Source organism: Bubalus kerabau, chromosome 4 (assembly GCF_029407905.1).
Source record: "Bubalus kerabau isolate K-KA32 ecotype Philippines breed swamp buffalo chromosome 4, PCC_UOA_SB_1v2, whole genome shotgun sequence".
NCBI classification, from domain to species: Eukaryota; Metazoa; Chordata; class Mammalia; order Artiodactyla; family Bovidae; genus Bubalus; species Bubalus kerabau.
Window position 1 is genome coordinate 6,117,321 of NC_073627.1, and position 22,521 is coordinate 6,139,841.

The window sequence follows — 22,521 nt, forward strand, 5'->3', positions numbered from 1 at the left end:
GTGTCAAGGCCTTTAAACACACGTTACCTATTAGTCCCCGTGGCTACCTTAGAAACTGGATATTATTATCCCTGAGTTAATGACAGGGAAACTGAGGCCCCAAGAGGTCAAACAAGTTTTGTCCAGGACCATGCCATTCACAGACTTCCCTGGTGGTCCAGTAGCTGAGAATTTGCCTTTCACTACAGGGGACACAGGTTCGATCACTGTTCGGGGAACTGAGGTCCCACACGCCACCAGGGAACTGAGCCCACGTGCTGCAACTAGAGAAGCCAGCAAGGCCCAACTAGAGAGAAGCCCCCACGCACCGCAACCAGAGCACGCATCGAAGGCTGGGGGGCTTGCAACGGTCGAAGGCAGGGAGAAGCACGTCCCAGGTGGGGACAACAGCTGTTGTGAGGTGTGGCAGGTGGATGGAGCCCACGGCCTGGAGCGGGTGTGTGTTGGGAGCTCGCCATCAGACCCTGGACTCATGTGGCCTCTCGCCTCCTCTGTCCACTGAGCCAAGGGCAGGAGAGGAGCCCTCTCATGGACGCTTGTCTTGGCCAGGTCCCTGCCCTGGGCCGCGTGGGGAACTCGGAGGTCAAGTCCAAGCCCCACCCCTGCCATTGGGTGAGCACTGGGGCTGGCCTGAATCTCTCATTCTCTCCCTTTGCACCTCAAAGCCTGGAGCTCAGATGGAGTCGGGGCTTGAGCAAGGGCCGAGGTGGGGAGGGGACCAGGAGTGGGGCTGCCAGGCACCAAGATCACATAAGCAGCAGATGTCGGCGGATTAGCGGCTCTGCCTCCAAAGCTGCTGGAGCCACTTAATATTCTGCAGACGGATCTCTTCCCTTTCATAAAAAGCAAACATGGAATTGAAATGCCGCAGACTCCAAACACCTGGGGAGGGCTGGAGGCTGGAAGCCGTGAATCTGGGGGAAGGAGTCCGGGGAAGGAGATGCAAGGATGGGAGGGATGGGGCGTGGGCCTCCCTGCTGGCCAAAGAGTGCCAGTCCCCCCTGGAAGGGGAGCTTCGGGGGTGCCTCGGCCCTGGGTTTCTGAGGCTCCCAGGAAATACCCAGGACTTTGGAGGGCGTTGCCTGGGGGGCGGGGGTGGCTCCGGCCAAGGACAGACCGTTGGGAAAAGCCATGCCACTTGTTGAAAGTCGCTGTCAGGAAGGGAGACACTCGGGTACCATTCCTCTTCTTTCTCCTGACACCACGGACTGGGGGCGGAGACACAGCCAGGGACATGGGAAGCAGCAGGTTGGCTCCAAACAAGCAGATCAACAGAGCAAAACAGCAAACAGCTTTTGTTAAATATGAATAATTCTGAGAGCCCAGTGAGCTTTTATCTTATGAGCTTTTTTTTTTTTTTTTTAAAATAAAGGAAGATGACTTCCTTACATTAAACGGAGCTCACCACATCCAACCAGGACAGAGAAGAAGAGCTTTCTCCCTCAGCCTCACGTGAGACCCGGAGTTATTGGGCACAGCCTGTTGTTATTCAGTCGACCCCATGGACTGCAGCACGCCAGGCTCTTCTGTCCTTCACTGTCTCCTGGATTTTGTTTGAACTCGTGTCCAGTGAGTTAGTGATGCTGTCCAACCATTTAATCCTCTGCCACCTTCTTCTCCTTTTGCCTTCGATGTTTCCCAGCATCAGGGTCTTTTGGGCACAGCCCATTATTAACAGGTGGCATTTGCTTGGGTGCTGGCTGGACAGAGGCCGTTTGTGTCTGTTTATAAACCCTGAGTCAGCTTCGGTTGGGGCACTCACATTTGACCAACATGGGACTTTTTTTTAGCACACATTTTGTGAAAACTATTTCTTAATTCTCGTGCAGTTGTTGTTCTCTGGTTATTCCATCTCTGTTCCCTTTGTAAACCTGTTCTGGTTTTAACAGAAATACAGTCAGAGGAATAACCTAGCTCGTCTGAGAAGAAGTACAGCATGGAGACCCGGCCACCTGGGTTCACATCTGAGCTCTGCCGTCTGCTGCCTTCTGATGAAGCAGGGAGGATGCTGGGCAGAGAAAGGAGAGGAAGGCCTCACGTTCTGCCTGTGACCTGGCACAGAACACAGGCTCTCAGCCCACAGGTCTGCCGGGCAGACGTCGGTGGAGCCGGAGAATCCGAGGACGCGCGCCTGTGGTTGGCTCTGTATATGGTCCCTCCGGGTTTCCTCTGCAATCTCCCAGAATTCCTCCGTTAATGACAGTGACCCTACCCAGGCAGCCGTGGATGCTTTGTTCTGAAGCTAACTTCACTTGGAAGAAAGAAAGGGAAGAGGAAAAAGAAAAAAAAAAGGAAGGAAAGAATGGAACGATAATCAAGCTATGTCTAATATCTGTGTGGCATTTTAAAATTATTTAAAATTATTTTAAAATTATTTTGGCCACTCTGTGCGGCAAGGAACCCCGACCAGGAACCAAACCAGCGCCCCCTGCAGTGGAAGCAGTCTTAACCACTGGACGTGGCACTTTAACACGTCCAGGCACTTTAACACGGACTGCGTCTCCTTTTATCATCCAGCCGGTGACATCACAGCTCGGGCTTCAGCCCATTAGACAGATGCGGATACCAGGGTCCACAGGCCTTCCACACGCATGTGCTGAATCAGGGGTCAAGCTAACAGGGCTTCCACCAGGAGCCCCGAGGGAAGGCTGCCGGCTGGGGTCCTGACCCTCCCCCGTGGGGGTTCCCGGCCCTGAATCCTGGGGTTGTGAGTCACCCCACATGGGAGGGATGCCCACCTCCCAGCCCCTGCAGCCCCAGGCCTGCCTGCTTCCAGCTTCTTCCAGCCAGTGGCCTGGATCCCAGGATGGGGTCTCATTTCAAAGGATGAAAAATCAGCCAAGAAACTAGTAAGAGAGGAGAATACACAAGAGAAGGAAAGGGACCGCCTTCTCTAGTGGAAGAAAGAGAAAGCTAAATAGTTCTTCTGCTCCCTGCTCAGTTGGAACTGCCCACCTTCACCAGGGCCCCTGTGCGCAGGGGCCAGGACCCGAAATTGTGTCTGAGTCCAGCGGGGACTTGGGGGGCACAGCGGCTGAGAGAGGAGGACCTGTCCCACCAGACAGACGCCCGGACAGAGGGACCCTGACGGGACAGCACACCACACGGGTTCACACGCTGACAGAGCAACTCGGGGAAAAAGCACTCAACCTCCCTGAGCCTCGGGGCTTCTCACTAGTAACATAGAGCTGACACGAATACAGATACCGCCGAGTGGGTTATAAAGCTGGTCAGAGTTGGCAGGGCATCTGGCACAGAGCAAGGAGTGGATAAATGGAATGCAATAAAGTATAGTAATAATATTATCATATAACATAACAATATACATTACATTAGAAAGGGTATTCTTTTTGAGAGTTCTTGAGGTTGAGAACTTTCTTCTGACACAGGAGGAGAAGGGGTTGGGAAGGATACATGGGTGAGGGCGCTCAGCTCCCAGCCAGGACTCCGGACCGTGTGGGGGCCGACAGCACCCCTCCCCACCTCCCTCGCCCCCTCCCCTCCCCCTTCCCCTGCTCTAGATAAACTACACCTCAGGGTGTCTGCCCTCCAGCCTGCGGAGGGCCTCCCCACGGCCAGGTGGGTGGACCCAGCAGGATGAGCAGGTAAGGTGAGCCCCTCCCCTGTCTTTCTGTTCACACCTTCCTGTCCTAACAGATGCAGGGCCCTAAATGTCTGCACTCCAGGGTCATGGAACCACAGAGACCTCGTCCAGACAGGACACAAGAGAGGGTGAGACAGCCCAAAGCCTTTAGTCCCCAAAGCGCGGGCATCACTGGTCGCTGTGGCCACTTAACAGCATCTGGTCTTGACCTTGGGTCAGCACGCAGGGTTGGGGGTCCTCTAAGCTGTCACGCAGCAGGGAGGTGGGTCTCTGCCCCAAAGTCTGGCCCCAGCCTTGCCCGGAATGAATGCAATCTGGAAAAGAGTGCTCGGGCTCCAGACCCACAGGGAGCCAAGTTCAAACCCACGCGTGATCGAACGGCTCGGCCCTGAGAGCTTCGGCATCCTAGTCTGTGAGATGCAGGCCCTTCTTGCCGTTGCTGTTTAATCTCTCAGGTGTGTCTGACTCTCTGTGACCCCATGGACTGTGGCCTGCCAGGCTCCTCTGTCCACGGGATTCTCCAGGCAACAATACTGAGTGGGTTGCCATTCCCTTCTCCAGGGGGATCTTCCTGACCCAGGGATGGAACCCGTGTCTCTTGGCGTTGGCAGGTTTGGATTCTTTACCACTGTGCCACCTGGGAAGCCCGTCCCTTCTAGTACCACTGCCTTAAACCAGGAGAAGAAACTGCAGTCAGGAGTCATTAAAATTTTAGTAACCAGGAATACAAGGTTCCGCTTGGCTGGGACAACATCTGGGCTGTGGGGATGAAGCCGGGCTGGGTGTACTGGCCGCTGAGACTGTGCCTGGCATCCACCTTCCAGTGGCTAGAACACAGAATGTTCCAGAGATGTTGAGCGCTATTTCTTCAATATTTAAAATCTTGCATAATGATGGAGGATCTGGGCCCCGCCTACAGGGTGACGGGAAAGATGGCTGAGATTTCGGATGTTCATACCTTGCCTGGTGCAGATCAGCTGCTCCAGAAATGCCAGCTCCCTGCCCTTCCCTTGGGTCTGACTCAGGAGCATCAGGCTCCCCTCCCAGGAGACGGGCCAGCTCCCTCCTGCCAGCGAGAAAGGAGCTGGGACGCCCTTGGGGGTCAGGAAGCAGGGAGCGTGGGATGATGCCAACAGGCCTGGCTGGCTGCCTGCTGGACACCAGGGCCCCCGCTCCCCCGCAGGTACAGGAAGAGGGGAGACACCCCGCCCTGTTCCTACTCACCCTGCCCAGGCTTTGGGGGATCTGGCGAGTGCCCCGCCCCAGACACTCACAACTTGGGCATTTCTAGCTGTGCCAGGGGTGGGGCTGGGGCAGCTATTTTGAGTCTGGAAAGAGAGCTGTGGTGGGCGTGTGAAGAGGCAATGACAGGGTTGGCAGTGCCAGGCCCCCTCCTCTGGCCTCTGTCCACTCACCCCACCCACCCCTGCGCGTAGTCAGCCCATGGGACGGCCTCTCCCAGATCAGGGAGGGGGAGGAGGAAGAGGAGACATCAGCCCAGGGTCTGGGAGGTCCCCAAATGGTGAGGTGGCTGCAGAAAAGCACCCAAGAAGACATGTTTCCTGGGCTGCTTCAGAGCAGCAGCAGCCGGCGTCCTTCTTCAGGCTGCACTGTGTGGTTGCCACCATGGACCCCAGAGGTACACGTTACAGGGCTCATTTGGGGGGTGTGCGCGATCACTGTGTCAGGGGGACTGTCTTCCTGTATGTGGCTCAGGGGTGGCCCCTGCCCCAGCCTCCAATGGCTAAAAGGCTGGACAAGGAGCAGGTGGCCCCAGAGGGCTCCCTGGGGACTGTTGAGCCCCTCCTGCCCCCACCCACCCCCCCAACAGCTGGCTTCCCCTAGAATGAGCCTCTGCTCGCAAGGACTCTGTTTCAGGGCCAGAATCAAGGTGAGAAGAGCAAGGCATTGGGGCAAAATTTAAAGGAAGGGTGGCAAAAATCTGAGTCATCAAAATAAATATTTTAATGTAACGTTTTAAAAAATACAAATTAATGTAAGACATTCTACGATGAACAAAACAGCAAGATGTTAAATAAAGTCAGGCTCTGACAGCGTTGGGGCTGGGGGAGGCGGTGCGGTGAAAGGGCAGGGGCAGATTTGGTCTTCTGGGAACATTCTGATATTTTATTCATCATGTGACTTTCGCATTAATTTGGATTTTTAAAAAATACTGCATTAAAACGTTATTTATCTCGATGACTGAATGTCTTGGGCACCCATTCAATTTTGTACTTGAGGCCAGAGCCTCACTCATTTGATCCTTGTTCCGGTCTTCCTCTGTTCGCTTTTCGTATCCAATTAGCCTGCCTCTTCCCCCCGCTTCCCCTATACGAATTAGGGCAGGTGGAAATACGGGAGAATGACAGCCATACGCGTTCTGAATGGAGCATGAGGTCAGACGCTTCTCAAAGGAGAAAGAAGAGCTGGGGGGCGGGGGTGGGAGGCAGGCAGGTGGGAGAGGAGGGGGTGGAGGCTGTTCTGGTGTCTGTCCAGAATGATGCATGAGGGCTGGGGAGACAAGGGGTGAGTCATGGGGCCTGGGGACAGTCAGAAAGAGCAGGGAGAGGGGACAGAACCAGGGCATGGAGGAGGCAGTAAGGAAGAAAGAGAAATGTCACCAAGACGTACTGAGCATTTTATCACGTGCCAAGGACTGATGTGTCCATGTTCTATACCCTTTACCACACGCTCATGCCTCCATCCTAAACATCCTGAGGAGGTGGGCTGACTTACTGTCCCCATTTTACAGATGTGCAAGTTGAGGCACATAGACGCTCTGGAGCCCATAGCACCCCGCTGAAGCTGGAATACCACCTCAGGCAGTCTAGCTGGAACCTCAGTGCTCTCACTATTTCCTGGGGCGGGGGAGCGGAGGGGCGACGGCCCTGCCCAGGTCCTCAGACCACTGCTGGCAGGGACCCTTGGGCAGGCACCCACCACACCCAGGAGATGCATGGCTTGCGGGCAAGGCTGGACTGAGACAGAACCAGCGATGGATAACTTCGCTTCGAATCTGAGATGCGCTCTCCCAGAAGTCACAGGCAAATCTAATTTTTATAAATCATGTCCTATCTCGAATACCTTAGGGGAATTCATAACTTTAAAAAACCTGTCTGTGTTCCTTTATAATTGCTGCCTAATAGAACTCTCAGTTTGAAATGCCATGAGCAACTCTGCAGGGCAACAGGACTCCAAAAGGGGCTCTTCAGGTGTACGTACCGTCTTGGGGGGAAGGGAATAAATAAAATCCTATTTCACATGCCCTAGCTGAGTTTATTTCCTTCTGCTTTCTTACAGTAAATCTTTTGGTAATTCTTTTTTACAGCTACCCTGTTTTCTATTTTCCTGTCAATTCCAGACCAATTTCTGGAATTTGCTTAGACTTGCACCAACATAGCAGCCACTAGCCTCCTGAAGCCGTGGAAATTTTAACTTGTCATTGAAATGACATAACATTTTTTAATTGACGTACAGTTGTTTTATAATGTGTTAATTTCATCTGTACAGCAAAGTGATTCAGTTATACATACAGATGCATTCTTTTTTTTAAATCTTTTCTGCTATGGTTTATTATAGAATATACAGTTATTCTGTATATTATACAGTATATATGGGAGAAGGCAATGGCACCCCACTCCAGTATTCTTGCCTGGAAAATCCCATGGACGGAGGAGCCTGGTGGGCTGCACTCCATGGGGTCGCTAAGAGTCAGACACGACTAAGCTACTTCACTTTCACTTTTCCCTTTCATACATTGGAGGAGGAAATGGCAACCCACTCCAGTGTTCTTGCCTGGAGAATCCCAGGGACAGCGGGGCCTGGTGGGCTGCCGTCTATGGGGTCGCACAGAGTTGGACACGACTGAAGTGACTTAGCAGCAGCAGTTGACTTAGCAGTAGCAGCATACAGTATATATATATATGTCACATATTTTATATATATACAGTATATATATATAATGACTGTATATATAGTTATTCTGTGTATTATAGAATATACAGAACATATATATATTCTATATATAGAATATACAGTTCCCTGTGCTACACAGTCGGAGCAGGTTGTTTATTAAAATGAAATAAAATTTAAAATTTAGTCTCTCAGTCACACTGGCCACATGTGGCTGGTGGCTGCCACGTTGGGCTGTGCAGAATATAGCACATTCCTATCACCATAGGAAGCTTGACTGGACAGGGCTGGCTTGCAGCATGAAGTCTGTCTTCTCTCCCTCTGTTTTCTGGCCACTCCACACAGCATGTGGGATCCCAGTACCTGGACCAGGGATTGAACCTGTGCCTCCTGCAATGGAACCGGTGGTCCTCCTGCTCTGGACCACCCGGAAAGTCCAAAGTCCCCCTTCTCTTAAAGTGAGGCTCTTCTGCATCCTGTCCTTGAGCTGAGCCTCTGGGATGTTCAGCTATACGTGAGGAACGGCTGCTGTGACTAATGTCGCTGGGTGGGTGCAGGCGTGACCCGGATCAACACCTGCTGCCCTCCCGTGTGGCCTTGTGAGACCAAACGGCTGGCTCTGGGGCTGCTGGTGAAGGCGGCAGACCAACCTCCCTCCAGTGGACGACAAGCGTAAACAAGTGTCTGAAGGCCCTGGAGAGCAGCCAAAAGCCGGCGACAAGGAGGGGAGTCAATACTTGGAAGACAGGAGTGGCACTTGAATGACTCTTCCATGGGGCTCTGTTGATGGCGGACTCCAGCCTCTGCCAAGAGGGACAACGAAAACCCAGATGAAGTGAAAGTGTCAGTCGGTCAGTTGTGTCCGACTCTCTGCAACCCCATGGACTGTAGTCCACCAGGCTCCCCTGTCCATGGGACTCTCCAGGCAAGGATACTGGAGTGGGGAGCCATTCCCTTCTCCAGGAGATCTTCCCAACCCAGGGTCTCCGAACCTGGGTCTCCTGCATTGGCAGGAGGATTCTTTACCGTCAGAGCTACCAGGGAAGCCAGACAGAAAACCTGAAATCTTACTGACTTAAAGAGCCAGAGAACAGAGTTTGGAGGGACTGCAAATAGTTGGAATGTGAGGGTGGGAATCCCAGAAGGGAGAGTCAGTGGAAGCAGACTCAAATCCTGTGTATAAACTCTTCCCAAAGCATTGGCCAACCTGTGAAATATCCAAGCACGGGCCACTCTAAGCAGCTCAACAAAGGTTGCTGCTGTTGCTGCTGCTAAGTCGCTTCAGTTGTGTCCGACTCTGTGCGACCCCATAGATGGCAGCCCACCAGGCTCCCCCATCCCTGGGATTCTCCAGGCAAGAACACTGGAGTGGGTTGCCATTTCCTTCTCCAATGCATGAAAGTGAAAAGGGAAAGTGAAGTGTCTCAGTTGTGTCCAACTCTTTGCGACCCCATGGATTGCAGCCTACCAGGCTCCTCCATCCCTGGGATTTTCCAGGCAAGAATACTGGAATGAGGTGCCATCGCCTACTCTGCAACAAAGGTTAGAAGAACTGAAAAGAGATTTCTGCTACTGGCCACCACATGGGAGACAAAGTTTGGAGTTTGAGTCCAGCCAAATTAAACATTTTCATTTGCTTTTAATCAATGCACTTGAGGGTAACATAACAAAATCCAAAGTCTTTACAACACGTCATTCACAATGTCCAGGATATGGCCCCAAACTTCCAGGCACGCACACACACACACACACACACAGAAACCCAGAAAAATGTGATCCCTACATAATAGAAATCAATACAGAGTGTTTTAAAACAGCTATTCTAACTGTCCTTAAGGACATAAAGGAAAATATACCTGTAATGAATGTCCAAATGGGGAATCTCAGTGGAGAAATAAAAACTATTAAAGAGAATCAAATAAAAATTCTTGAATTGAAAAATACAAGATCTGAAATTAAAATTTGATTGAATAGGCTTAACACTTCATTAACAAGAACAGAAGAAAGAGTCGGTGAATGTGAAGATGGATCAGTAGAAAATATCCAACCTGAAGAACAGACTGAAAAAAAAACCTAAAACCAAAAGAACAAAACTCCAAACCTAGGGCCTCAGGGACTGTATCTAAGCACCTGACATCTATATAAATGGAGCCCTAGAAAGAGAGGAGAGAAAATACGGGCAGAAAAACTGTTTGACGAAATAGAGGCAGCTGCTGCTGCTGCTGCTAACTCGCTTCAGTCGTGTCCGACTCTGTGCGACACCAGAGACGGCAGCCCACAAGGCTCCCCCGTCCCTGGGATTCTCCAGGCAAGAACACTGGAGTGGGTTGCCATTTCCTGCTCCAATGCATGAAAGTGAAAAGTGAAAGTGAAGTCGTTCAGTCGTGTCTGACTCCTAGCGACCCCATGGAGTACAGTCTACCAGGCTCCTCCGTCCATGGGATTTTCCAGGCAAGAATACTGGAGTGGGGTGCCATTGCCTTCTCCAAATAGAGGCTGAGTACCTCCCAATTTGGGGAAAGAGAAATTGCAGATTCAAGGCGGTCAATCAAGGAGGACAGATACAAAGGGCAGCAGCCATTAACCCAATGACCCATAGAAGAAGTGACCATCACCCCTGCTTTACCTTAAAACCAATGGACAGCAGAGTCTGTCTGTCTGCGGGCTTCATGTACACTGTGATAGACAACATGGTAATATCCTGTCCTCTCTAGACAGCGCAACAAAGGGGCTGAGGCTGCAAAAGCTCCGTGCTTTTGCACACGTTTTCCTAATTGACATTCAACAATTGTCTCCTGAAGAGCCAGGAACTCTCGTCTCCATTTTGATTTTCTTATTCATTAAAAAACCAGAAATCGGCACTAAGGTTCAGAGATGCTGAACGACTCACCTACGATCACACGGTAAGGGGCGGGGCCAGGGCTGGACGCCCAGCTCCAAAGCCCATTTTCTTTCCTCTGTGAAAAGTGAGATGGTGGGATGGCATCATTGACTCACTGGACATGAGTCTGAGCAAACTCCGGGAGCTGGTGAAGGACAGGGAAGCCTGGCGGGCTGCAGCCCATGGTTGCAAAAAGTCAGACACGACTGAGCGACGGAACAACATCAATGATCAAAGTGTTAGTTGCTCAGTCGTGTCCGACTCTCTGCGACCCCATGGACTACAGCCCGCCAGGCTCCTCTGTCCATGGGATTTCCTGGGCAAGAATACTGGAGTGGGTAGCTTTATATTCACGCGTGTTAACCCTGGCTGCACACTGGATTCACACATGTAGAGAGCTTTTAGAAACAATCTCTGCAGCAGATGAATCGATCAGAAACAGCAGGCACTGGGTCCAGACGTTGGAGATTTTGAAATCATCCCTCCAGGTCATTTTCAGATGTGGCCTGGGTTGAGAAACACTGTGGCTGTTTGCTGCGTCTGGAAAATTCCAGGCAGAGGAAGAGGACTGGGTCAAGCTGGCTCACACAGGTGGGCAGTGAGAACCCTCGGTCAAGGCCCTCGGGACAAAGGTCCAAGCCCCAGCACTGTGAGTTATAACTCTCCACCTCTCATCTTTCTCCTGGACTTCTAGGAAGTGCAGAGCTGTACCCCGCTCTTGGCTCCAGAAGATATGGGAGTGATAAAACTGTCGGAGGAGCTTCTCCGCAGCAGGGCTTGAGTTACAGGAGGCTGCAGCGTCGGACGCAGGACACTTACTCTGGGTGAGGAACGAGCAGTGAGACCTCAGAGCCCTAACTCTCCCAGGCTCTGCCGGGGGAAGGCAGAGAGTCGGACAGCCTGCATTACTCTCCCGGAGCCCTGGGAGCTGCCCGGTGGTCCTGGGGAGAGAGCGAGCCTGCGCTGAGCAAGGCGGACGCAGGACAAACGCCCCCGGGTTTGCTCTGCCACGTCCCCTTCCGGTCCTTGTGGCCTCTCACGCCACTGCCTCCTAAACCCAGCCCGGCCTCAGGACCCTGCTCCCACCACCGGCGCACTCAGCCCAGCGTCCACGGGACCCATCCCTGGCTGTTTCCCCAAAGCCCAGCACAGAGCAGAGGCCCCACAGATCGTTTCTGAGAGCATGTGAGGGTGAGTGAGGCTGGCCCCTGCTGCCGACTGGCTCAGTCTGCCATCTGACACAAGGTTAGCCAAAACAGGCCAACCGCCACCACCAAAGCAAAACGGAAACAAGACCGGAAGACGCCCTGAGCATCCCTTTTATAATGGTGGTGATGCTGATGAGATGCTGATGCTGGTGGCGATGCAGGTGCCACGCTCCACTGACTGCCAGCTCTACCCCACCACTTCCCCACTGCATCCTCGAGCTACCCTGCCAAGGGGACTGCTTTAACTCCACCTTACAGATGGGAAGACTGAGGCTCAGAGACTGAATACCGCTTGCCTGTGGCACAGCTGAGACCAAAGCCAGGTCCGTCTCTAATGCGGGAGCCCTTAGGGGCGGCCCCACTCTCCCATTCCCGTGTTCCCCTCAACCCGTGATGAACGGAATCAAGTTTAGTCCCCAAAGGCCCCCCTGACCAGGTCTAGGCCTCCAACAGTGTAGCCAACCCCAATACCCTGTGTCCACTTCGGGGTTCCCATTCTGGGGAGCTCGCTGCTCCGAGCTAGCTCATGGCCTGGGGTCAAGGTGGCTACCGTGGTCCCCAGGGGCCGTCCATACTCAGGCAGCTGGCGGCCCACCCAGGTCCGCTCCTGGCTTATTGATCTGGGCCTGAGGGGGAGCAGGCAGGAGCCCAGCCCTGCGGCCTGACGGGCACTCCCAATGGCCTGTGTCTAATGACCGCAGAAAGCCATTACAGCCCACTTAGCTGTAAACAGCTCTCCACGGCACTCATTAGAGCCACTGAGATGCAGCGAGAGCCCTCCCCCTGCAGCACGAGGGGGTGTGTGCCAAGCTAGCAGGGGCTGAGCCTCCTTCTTACTGGAAACGCTGCTTCCCGCCAGGCCTGGCTTCCAGGAAAGGTGAACCCAGCTGGGTCCTGGCCAGCGGCCCTGCCCTCTGTGACCAGGGTCCCCCACGTCAGCGGCCCTGTCATCCCCGGGGCAGCAGGAATCAGGCTTTCCATGCCCCGGGGCTGGCGTGACATTCAACCTGAAGGCCAGCCAGCCTGCCAGATCCCCCGGGATCTGCCTGGTGCCCTGGCAGTGCTGGCTGGGATGGTCCCCACACATATGCCCTCCTGTCTATGGTGGGGACATCCCACCTGTCATTGGGAAGGATGGGCACTTCTAGGACCTAAACTTCAGGCAAGTGAGACCCCACGTGCTTGGACCAGATACCCTCAAATCAGCGCTTTCAAACCATCTCAGCCTCGATCCTAATAAAATCACGTAAGGGTCCCAACAGATAGAACAGAGCAATGGGCAGATGCTCTCATCCAAACAGGGGTGAGGGTGGGGGTCCAAGCCTGTCTGTGTTGCTCTCCCCCCACTCCCCACCCTGATCTATCTGCCGCTTGCCACAATGGCTGAAGCACTTCTGAATTCTGGAGTCCTCGGGACACGATTTAATAACCTTTGACCCAGCCTGGGGGCTTCTCTGGTGGCTCAGCGGTAAAGAGCACCCCTGCAGGAGATGCAGGAGACTCGGGTTTGATCCCTGAGTCGCCAAGATCTCCTGGAGTAGGAAATGGCAACCCACTCCAGTATTTCTTGCCTGGGAAATCCCATGGACAGAGGAGCCTGGCGGACTGCAGTCCATGGAGTCGCAAAGAGTCGGACATGACTGAGCACGCACGCGTGCACGCTTACAGAGGTAATGAAGGCAAAAGGAGATCATATGGGTGGGCTCTAGTCCAGTACGACTGGTGCCTCACAAGAAGAGAAGGTTAGGGCACAGACCCGCACAGAGGGAAGACCACGTGAAGACTCGGGGAGAAGACGGTAGACTGCAAACCTTGGACAAAGGCCTTGGAAGAAATCAACTCTGCCGACACCTTGATCTTGGACATCCAGCCTCCAGAGCCCGAGACAGTAACTGTCTGTTGTTAAGCTGCCCAGTGGATGGCTCTTTGTTATTGCTGCCCGAGCAGCTGTCCCTGACCGTCAGGGGTGGGTCCTCCTTTCTCTAACCCTCCATCTCATCCCATGCTTCTCCTTCTTGGCGAACACAGACTTACCACCATCAGACATTCCTCTCTGCTGGACCACAGAGTCCGTTTCTCCCATTGCTCAGCCTAGGACGTGGTCTGCCCTCTGTGCTGAAATCTGTTGCACCCACTCCCGGGTTCCAGCGCCCCTCTTGGGTGTGGCTCCAGCACCCTCTCCTGTACCCAAAGCAGGGAACTGTGGGCTGTCTCCTCCCCGGTGGGGTCAGTCTTCCTGCCCCCAGCTGCACCCGCTGTGATACAGCGGCTCATACCAAACCAGGGCCAGCTTTGCACGCGTGAGGCCCAGGCGGCCTTTGAGTCCTGTGCTCAGAAGAGGCCGTGCCGGGATTCATGCTCTGTGGTGGCCGTCTTAAAATTCTCAGTAATTGTGTCTTTGAACTTGTGTTTTGTAAGTATGGATCTTTCTTGATTTACATTGGAGGTCACCATGAGTTGAAAATGCATTTACAACACCTAATGAACATCACAGCTGAGCCTCACCAATCTTGACTGTGCTCTGAACACTTAACATTAGCCTACAGTTGCACAAGATCACTTAACTCAAAGCCTGTTTTATAATAATGTGTCGAATATCTCAGGTCATTGACTGATTGTTGAAACTGAAGCACAGAACAGTGAAGCTATCTGGGTACAGAATGGTTGTAAGTGTATTCATTTTTGACTCGCGTGATAGCGGGGCTGCCTGGGAGCTGTGATCACGGCCACTGCCCAACTCACGAGAGAGGATGGGACCATATATCGCCAGCTGGGAAAAGATCAACGTTCAAACCCTGCAGTACAGGTTCTGCTGACTATGCATCGTTTTCGTGCCATCGACCAAAGTCGAAACGCTAAGCTGAGCCATCGTAAGTCCGAGACCCTCTGCGTTGGAAAAATAGCCTGCGCAGGTGAGCAGAAGAGAGACATGCAGAAGACAGGAAAGAGCTGGATGCTTTAGTAGCTATTAACAGCACTTTTTAACCTAGTTTTCAAACAAGGGCCACTTTTTCATTCTGGCCAGGGTCTTGCAAACTACACAGCTAGTCCCACAGCAGATTCAGGAAAAACTCCTCAGCCCCCAGGGCATTTCCCTTGAAGTGCTAGTAAGGGGAGACTGTGCTCTTAAGGATTTCTCAACTCCCCGAGGGGACCTGCATGCATTCCTACACCTGAGACCACCTGAGCTGATCCTGGTCTGTGATTCAAACGCCGCCTGCCAAGCTCAGCTCTGACAGTCCGCTTTCCACGTGCCACTCAGTCACTGATGGAAGTGGTGACCCCGCAGAGTCAGGGACGTCCCCCTCACGACCATGCTAAGACCGCCCTCCCTCCAGACGGACATCCATCCCAGGTTCTTTTTATTATTTTGTGTTGGAGTACAGCCAGTTTATGATGTTGCCACAGTTTCAGGTGAACAGCTTAGGGACTCAGCCATGCACACACCTGCATCCACTCTCCCCCAAACTCCCCTCCCGTCCAGGCTGGTACATAGCACTGAGCAGAGTCCCCTGTGCTGTCCAGCAGGTCCTTGTCGGTTCTCCATTTTAAACATAGCCGTGTGCACACGTCCACGCCAAACTCCCTAACTCTCCCTTTCTCCCATCTTTCCCCCTGGCCGCCCTAAGTCCATTTTCTTAGTCTGTGAGTCTGTTTCGGCCACCTGCCCTCCTGAAGAGGGGTACCCCCAGAGTGCTGGCTTGGTCAGACGCCCCTCCTCGTCCCTCACAGGAAAACTGCCTTCCCAGCCTGGCTCCAGCCTGACTCAGGACCTCTGGGACTGGGCTGAGGCTGGAAGCTGGGGTGAGAGGGTTGTGTTATTGGGGATATTTGGGGGATTGCATGGCTCACACTCTGAACCCTGACCCGGGGCTCCGATAGGTAGGGTGGGGACAGCCCCTCCTCTATACAACCCAGCATCTCACTTCCAGCTGATCGCTTGGGAGAAACAAAGCAGAAAGTGGGGCTCAAGGCACGAGCGTTTGGGGGTGTGCGCTGGGCTGGCAGGAGCGTGTCGCCTTCTTTTTTCACGCTGGCAACAGCTGGCGCTGCCTCTCAGAGCCTCTGGCTGTGACAATTACCAAAATGTTTACTATGTGTCACTATTAATAATGCAGAAGCTCCGCCAGCCTCCCTTTCAGAGAAAGAGCAACGCGAGAGTGGGGCCAGGCTCCTGGCAAGAGTCCCGCTGCCCTGCCCGCTCACCCCTGACCCTGCCTGGGCACCCCCCACTCCTCCTGCTCAGCCGGCCTCTCCCAACTAGAACAGGGCTGTCTCCCCACCTGGGTATCCCCCTGGCCCTTTGGATGCAGGCTTTAGAGCTACTCACTCAGGAAGTCTTGCAGAAGATTCCACCCCCACCCTCCACAGCATTGCACTCTCACCTCTGTGTGTAGAAGTGAGTGTGAGGGAGCCTCATGTTTCACCAGCCTCCCCCCTTCCCCACCAGCTCTGTGAGCACCTTAAAGCTGAGACCTTCTCTTCCCGCCAGTCCCTCAGGCATGGCAAGCTCCCGCCCATTTGCCCCAGGAGCTCTACCCGGGCCATCTCCTCCCCCAGCAAATCCATCCCTCACCTCTTTGCCTAGTAACTCCTACACATCTTTTAGGGATCAGCTTAAATGTCCCCTCCTCCAGGAAGCCCTCCTGGACACCTCTTCTAGATCATAGATTCCCCCTTTTGAGTATTTTTTTTTACAGATTCTTTTAACTTGATCAATCACTATGAAACTAAATAATTTCTTCTAACATTGTCTTATCCTCTAGACTGTGTGCTCCCTGAGAGCAAACTGGTTTTTGCCCCTGGCTGTGTTCTCAGCATACAGCAGTCACTTAATGAATGAATGATCACCCAAGGACCAGCCCTGATTCATGCAGCCTTTGTAACAGGCAGAATCACTGGTGCTGCAGGCCTCCCTCCAGCTCGAGGGAACACTCTGGGCTGCCAGTGAGTGCTGGGAGGTCTGACGTGGGGGTTAGGTACCCCTTCTTCTGGAATGTACCTGCACCTCTGTGAGGCACTCCATCCCCATCATAAGACACAGCTCCCCAAAGCTGAGCAGGGAGCTGTGGATAATAGATACCCTCCCCCGCTGTGCCCCCCCCCACCCCCCAGCAAGTCACTGTTCCTTGGACCTCAAAGGCTAGGGGGGATGTCAGAAGCGGCCCCCTGGGCTGGATGTCCTGGTTGTGCTAACAGTCCCCAGCCCTCACACCTGCCCCCCTCCTGGGGGTAGAGGGTGAGAGCGCCTCTGCCCATCCACAGCTGCATCCAGGACTCTGTCCTCAGCTCGGAGTCTGGGTGGATGAATAGGCATGCGGGGGTAGGGCAGTGGGGGAGGGTGAGTGCCAGGCTCCCCCACACCCACTGTACCAGCCTGCCAGCCACCGGGGGCCTGTCTCCTAAACGCAGATTCTGACTTCGAACAACAAGATGCCGGGGACACAGTCTCCCTGGACGGCTGGATCAGCAGAGATGGCTTGAGCTGGAGGGAAGCCCAGCTGCTCCCCAAGCACACCAACCCCTACTGCCTATGTCTCGCACGCCGGCCAGCCTGCAGAGCTGGGCACCGGGACGCAGCCTCACCCAGGTTCTCCTGGCTCCAGGACAGGGGAAGGGGTAGCCAGGGGCCCTGGTGAGGGTGTGGGTGGTGGCAGGGGGCGGCAGGGGGTGACCAGTAGCTTTACTCAGTTTCATCTTTTCCAAAGAGTCGCGTGTCCTCAGAAGAAAAGGGAAGACCTCCACAGACTTGAATATCCAGCTGTGGACCTGCCCACCTTCCCCCCAAAAAGGATGATGGCCGATGTCCAGGAGGTACCACGCCACCTATCCTGCCCTGCCTCCCTCCTCCTGCCGCTGACCTGCAGAGCGAGCTGGGGCACAACGTGAGTCCTTCTGAGCCTTGAGCTCCTCCGTCTAAAATAAGAAGGGCGCTGGACCTAGAGATTGTCACACTGAGTGCCGTCAAGGAAGGAGAAATGTCATATGACATCCTTATATGTGGAATCTAAAACGAAATGGTACAAATGAACTCGCAAAACGGAGACTCAAGGACTTCAAGAACAAACTTAGGGCTGCCTGTACACACTGCTGTATTTAAAATGGATAACGAACAGGGAACTACTGCACAGCTCTGGGAACTCTGCTCCGTGTTCTGTGACAGTCTGGATGGCAGGGGAGCCTGGGGGAGAATGGAGACGTGTATATATACGGCTGAGTCCCTTTGCTGTCCACCTGAAACTGTCTCAACGTGGTAAGTCAGACTTAGCGTGCTGGCTAAGTCTCTTCAGTCGTGTCTGACTCTTTGTGACCCCATGGACTATAGGCCACCAGGCTCCTCTGTCCATGGGATTCTCCAGGCAAGAATACTACAGTGGGTAGCCATTCCCTTCTCCAGGGAATCTTTCCATCCCAGGGAGTGAACCCAGGTCCCCTGCATTGAAGGCAGAGTCTTTACCATCTGAGGCAGCAGGGAAGCCCTAATCAGCTATAACCCAATACAAAATAAAAAGTTAAAAAAATATATATATATATTTTGTATTAACATGCTCCTCTGGAGGGGCATACTCCTCTACCGATGGGGTCTCCCAGCTCTGACCTTCCAGGCGTCCTTCGTCCCCTCTGACTCCCTCCATCCGAGGGGCTTCCCTGGCCCTCCTGCCATCCCAGCCCAGTCTCCAGCACAGAAGAGGAGAGGGTGATTTATAAGAGAAGGGCCAAAGGTCTCAGAGCCTGTTGATCTGTTACAGGTGACAGATGCTGGCCGCTGCTCCTCTGTCCTTGTGGCTGATTAGAAAGCATCTCTGGTGGAGGATTAAAGGGGGGCGGGAGCAAAGGGAGCAGAGGAGGATCCGGCACAGCCAGAGAGCTCGCCGCATGGCCAGGAAGTCCACCCTCCGCTCAGGTGGTCCTGCTCTCCATCATGGGGGAGGCAGGGAGCTGTGACCCAATGCTGGGTCACACTGCCTGACACCAGTCCGCCGAGTCTGCAAAGCCACCGGGCAAGGAAGGTGGTGCTGTTCCTGTTGGAGAGGTGAAGAATGGGAAGCTCAGAGAGGTCATGTAACTTGCCCAAGGCCACACAGCTATAGACAGAGCCAGGACTGGGATGTAGATTTAGAATGAATCCTCTGTCTCCCAGGCTGTGCACTTCCTGCCGTGGTTTCCAGGGTCCAGGGTGATTCCGTGTAAGGGTACAGGAATCAGGAGCTCGTTCAAGCCAGCCTTCCACCCCAACAACCGCCATCAATAAGCTGTGTGACCTTGGAGAACTTGCGGTCTCTTCTGGGGCCTCAGTTTTACTCTCTGTAAAGTGGCTGATACAGCACTTCTCAACAAACATGACTAGGGATCACTGATGGGTGGTGGGGGGGCGGTGGTGATTAAAATACAGATTCCTGGCTCCACCTCCAAATATTCTGATTCTTGGTTAGGACTGGATGATGCTGATGCTGGTGGTCTGTGGACCATGCTCAGAGCAGGTATTTGCTCATGGGTTCCTTTCCGATCTCAAAATGCATGACTGTTAGAAGCTTGGGGGTGAGCAGAGGGCAAAGCGGAATCCCAGTGATCAGGGCTTCTGTGGACTGCACTGTGGACTGTTACTTGCTCAGTCGCGTCTGACTCTTTGAGACCCCACGGACTGTAGCCCGCCTGGCTTCTCTGTCCGTGGAACTCTCCAGGCAAGAATACTGGAGTGGGTTGCCTTTCCCTTCTCCAGAGGAACTTCCCAACCCAGGGATCGGACCCTGGTCTCCTGCCTCGCAGGCAGATTCTTTACCGTTTGAGCCACAGGGAAGTCGTGATCAGGGCTTGCTCCGGACCAAACCTCCTAAACCCACTAACCCTGCAGAGAGTGTGTTGGCTACATCCTGTGGAGTTCCTCTCCTAACAGCTCCCATCCTCCACCAGGCCTGGCCACCCGCTCTACTCAGAACCCACCCACCTACCGTCCACAGGGAGCCCCCCCACCCCACGGGGAGCCCCCCCACTCCATCTGCCACACCCTGAACACAGGGCTCAGTGCCAGCCGACAGCGGGCAGCAGCAATGAGAAGGGGCTCCAGAGCCATCTGTGCACTGGGGTCTGGAAATGTGGCTCCAACCCTTGGGAGCTGTGTGGCCCTGGGAAAGTTACTAGACCTCTCCGAGCCCCAGTTTCCCTGCCTCTAAAACAAGAATGAGCCTGGAACAACGTATGGGATAACACCATCCACGGTCAAGGCTCACCCGCAGGTTGGACCCACACTGCCTCACAGATGTAGGTGTATGTATACCGGATGCTCCTGGAAAGGTACAAGAAACGGGCAGCTGGGTCTTTAGCAGGAAGTTAGGTCAACGGCAGAGAGAGAAGACAATGGTCCCCAAACACCTTTTTGGAGTGTTTGCGTTTCTTGCTGCACACTCGTAGTATTCTTCCGAAAACGACCGTCTCCCGGCTCACCGGGCTGCAGTTCGGTGATCACGGGCGGGCTTGAGCGTGACGCCTGCTGTATGCTGAGTGCTCGGCACGCTGCCAGCGCGTCCTCCAGGCCCTTCCTCCACCTTCTCCCTTTCCGGCTGCCTGGCTCTCCCCGGCCCCCCTGCTGGTCTCCTGAACCAGAGTGCTTCTCTTCCTCCTGCTGCCCCTTTTATATATTTATATTCCCTTCAAAAGGCAGGCGGGCGTGTTTGGACCAATCCATCCACATCACTCACTCTGCTCCGTTGGCCCCCTCTGTCCACCGTTCTCCCCCTCGCTGAGACCGGCAGCGTAAATTCCTTCTGGCTATTAATTAAAAGCAGCCTCTTCCTTGGAGTGAGTGTACTTGCCATAAATTAATAGCGGCTTTCTTAATCAAATCTTATCTCCTCCTCGAGCCATAAACACACGGAGCTAGAGTTGGTATCTCTGGGCACCCAGCTGTGAAATTTAATTTCTGATGCTTCAGTAGACGTCGTGGGGTGGGTGGGTACCTATCTGGGGTGGGGAGGCAGCCCCACCTTGAGTCCTGGCAGCAGGCCCCAGGCCAACCAACTGGGTATACTGAACCACCTCCACGGGTGTTCAGAGGCAGAGCGCGCCTGGTTCTTAAAACCTGATGGTGCAGAAGTTTAATCGTCGTGATTATAATCCCTGGCATTCATATAGCTTATATTTTCATACATTTTCATCCCATCTGATTCCCATGACAGCCCTAGGAGGGAATGGGCTGGGAGTGTGAACCTCATTTCAGAGACAAAAAATGAAGTCGAACACGTTTTTCAGAGTCGGATCTGGATGGAACATTTGCTCTGCCGTGGTTTGGCTGCCACTCTGACCCTCCAGCTCTTCATCGCTTCAGAGGGATCTGTCCTGTGGCTTTAATGTGAAAATGGGATAAGATGTCACATTAAATGGTCTGGTACAGCTCCTGGTAGGGGCCACACAGGGCAAAGATCTCCTTTTTTGCAGGAGGTGGGGGTGCGTAGCACTGCACAGAATACAGGATCCCTGACCAGGGATCAAACCCCCATTTCCTGCAGCGGAAGCATGGAGTCTTGACCACTGGACCACCAGGGAAGTCCCAGAAGCATCTTCTACTAACTGACCCCTCCCAAGATCAAACATCCAGCCACAAACGAAAGCGCAGACCCTGACTCGAATTCTACACCCTTGGAATCCCATCTTGCAACTCTGGAGTCCAGGGTCACCGGGCTGGGTCCCTGAGCAAATTCCACTCAGCCCGCTTCCTCCTCCCGGCCAGCCGGACGCTCCCCCCGCACCATGTGAGTCCAGCAGCCACAGGCCAGAGACAGAGCCAGGAGCTGCCCGAATGTGACCATGGACGGGCCAAGACAGAGCCTGGATGGAAGACGCCCCTGCCAGCCCTGTGGCTGCTGCCGAGAGGCTCTGAGTGGCCCCCACCCAGGGCGGCCCCTTGGCACCGGCCCCTCCACGGGTCATGCTGGCATCACCGCTCTGCTGAGCCGCTGCGCGTCTCCAGCGATGGCCCTTGGGCCGTGGGAAGCCTGGTGGCCGTCTCAGTGCATTATCTCTGTCACCCTCCAGGCTCTCACGTCATCCTGGCTCGGGTTCATTCACCGACCCAGACAGGGCTCCACGGCCACTGCTGAGCTGCTCACTCATTCAGAGCCAAGTCCAGGCTCCTCTGGCCCTTCAGGAAATGAGTCTTTCTGTCTGGGTCCAAGTGGCCCCACCCTCGGCTCCTGGGCAAACAGCCCGCCCCAGGCTTCCCTGGAGCTGGCTCGCGGAATTTCCCTGAATTAGTTGCTCCTGGCCTAAAGCGTGCAGCCCTTCTTCTTTCAAAGTCTTCTCACTGCCTTTGAGCTTGTTATAATTGTTTGAGTTTTGCTAGAATCTACACATTTGTTCCAGATTCTTGACATCCACAGGGCGGCACCTCTGCAGGAAATTCCGCTCCCGCCCCCTCTCTTCTCAGTCCCATGCTCACTAACCCCAGCATCTCTAAAGCCTGACCGTCTTAGAGTACGCTTACGCGGTAGTTCCCAAAGTGGGGCTCCCCGGCACAGCTAAAGTGGCAGCACCTGGGAACCTCTTAGAAGGGCAGCTTGTGGGGACCCCCCAAACCCCAGGAATCAGCACCTCTGGGGGTGACACCACGCAGGCTGCCTCTGAGCCCGCCGTCCAGGACAGTCCGATGCATTCTCGAGTTAGAGAATGTTCTAGGGCAGCAGTTTTCACCCAGGAGTGATGCAACCCCCCACCCCCCACCCCGATGGCAGGGCAGAGGTCTGGAGACATTTTTGCTTGTTACAGCGGGAATCTCGCGCATGCAATCCAAGGATGCTGCTAAACCTCCTATACCGTACAAGACAGCTCCGCTCCCTCACGACACTGAATGAGCCGGTCCAACGTGCCGAGGTGTTGAGGCTGAGAAATCTTGCTCCTGACCCATTCGGGCCAGGATGACCCTG

The 22,521-nt window shown here is 54.1% G+C and overlaps 1 long non-coding RNA gene across 2 annotated transcripts; it reads left to right on the plus strand.

Moving 5' to 3' along the window:
- Positions 1-302: 302 nt before the first annotated feature.
- On the plus strand, positions 303-2,329 carry LOC129651102 (uncharacterized). 2 transcript variants are annotated; one of them, XR_008714008.1, is made up of 3 exons: positions 303-612; positions 1,373-1,569; positions 1,890-2,329. It is a non-coding gene; the product is annotated as an uncharacterized LOC129651102 (long non-coding RNA). The 2 variants fall into 2 exon arrangements; XR_008714007.1 differs by lacking the exon at positions 303-612 and adding an exon at positions 670-706.
- Positions 2,330-22,521: the final 20,192 nt, after the last annotated feature.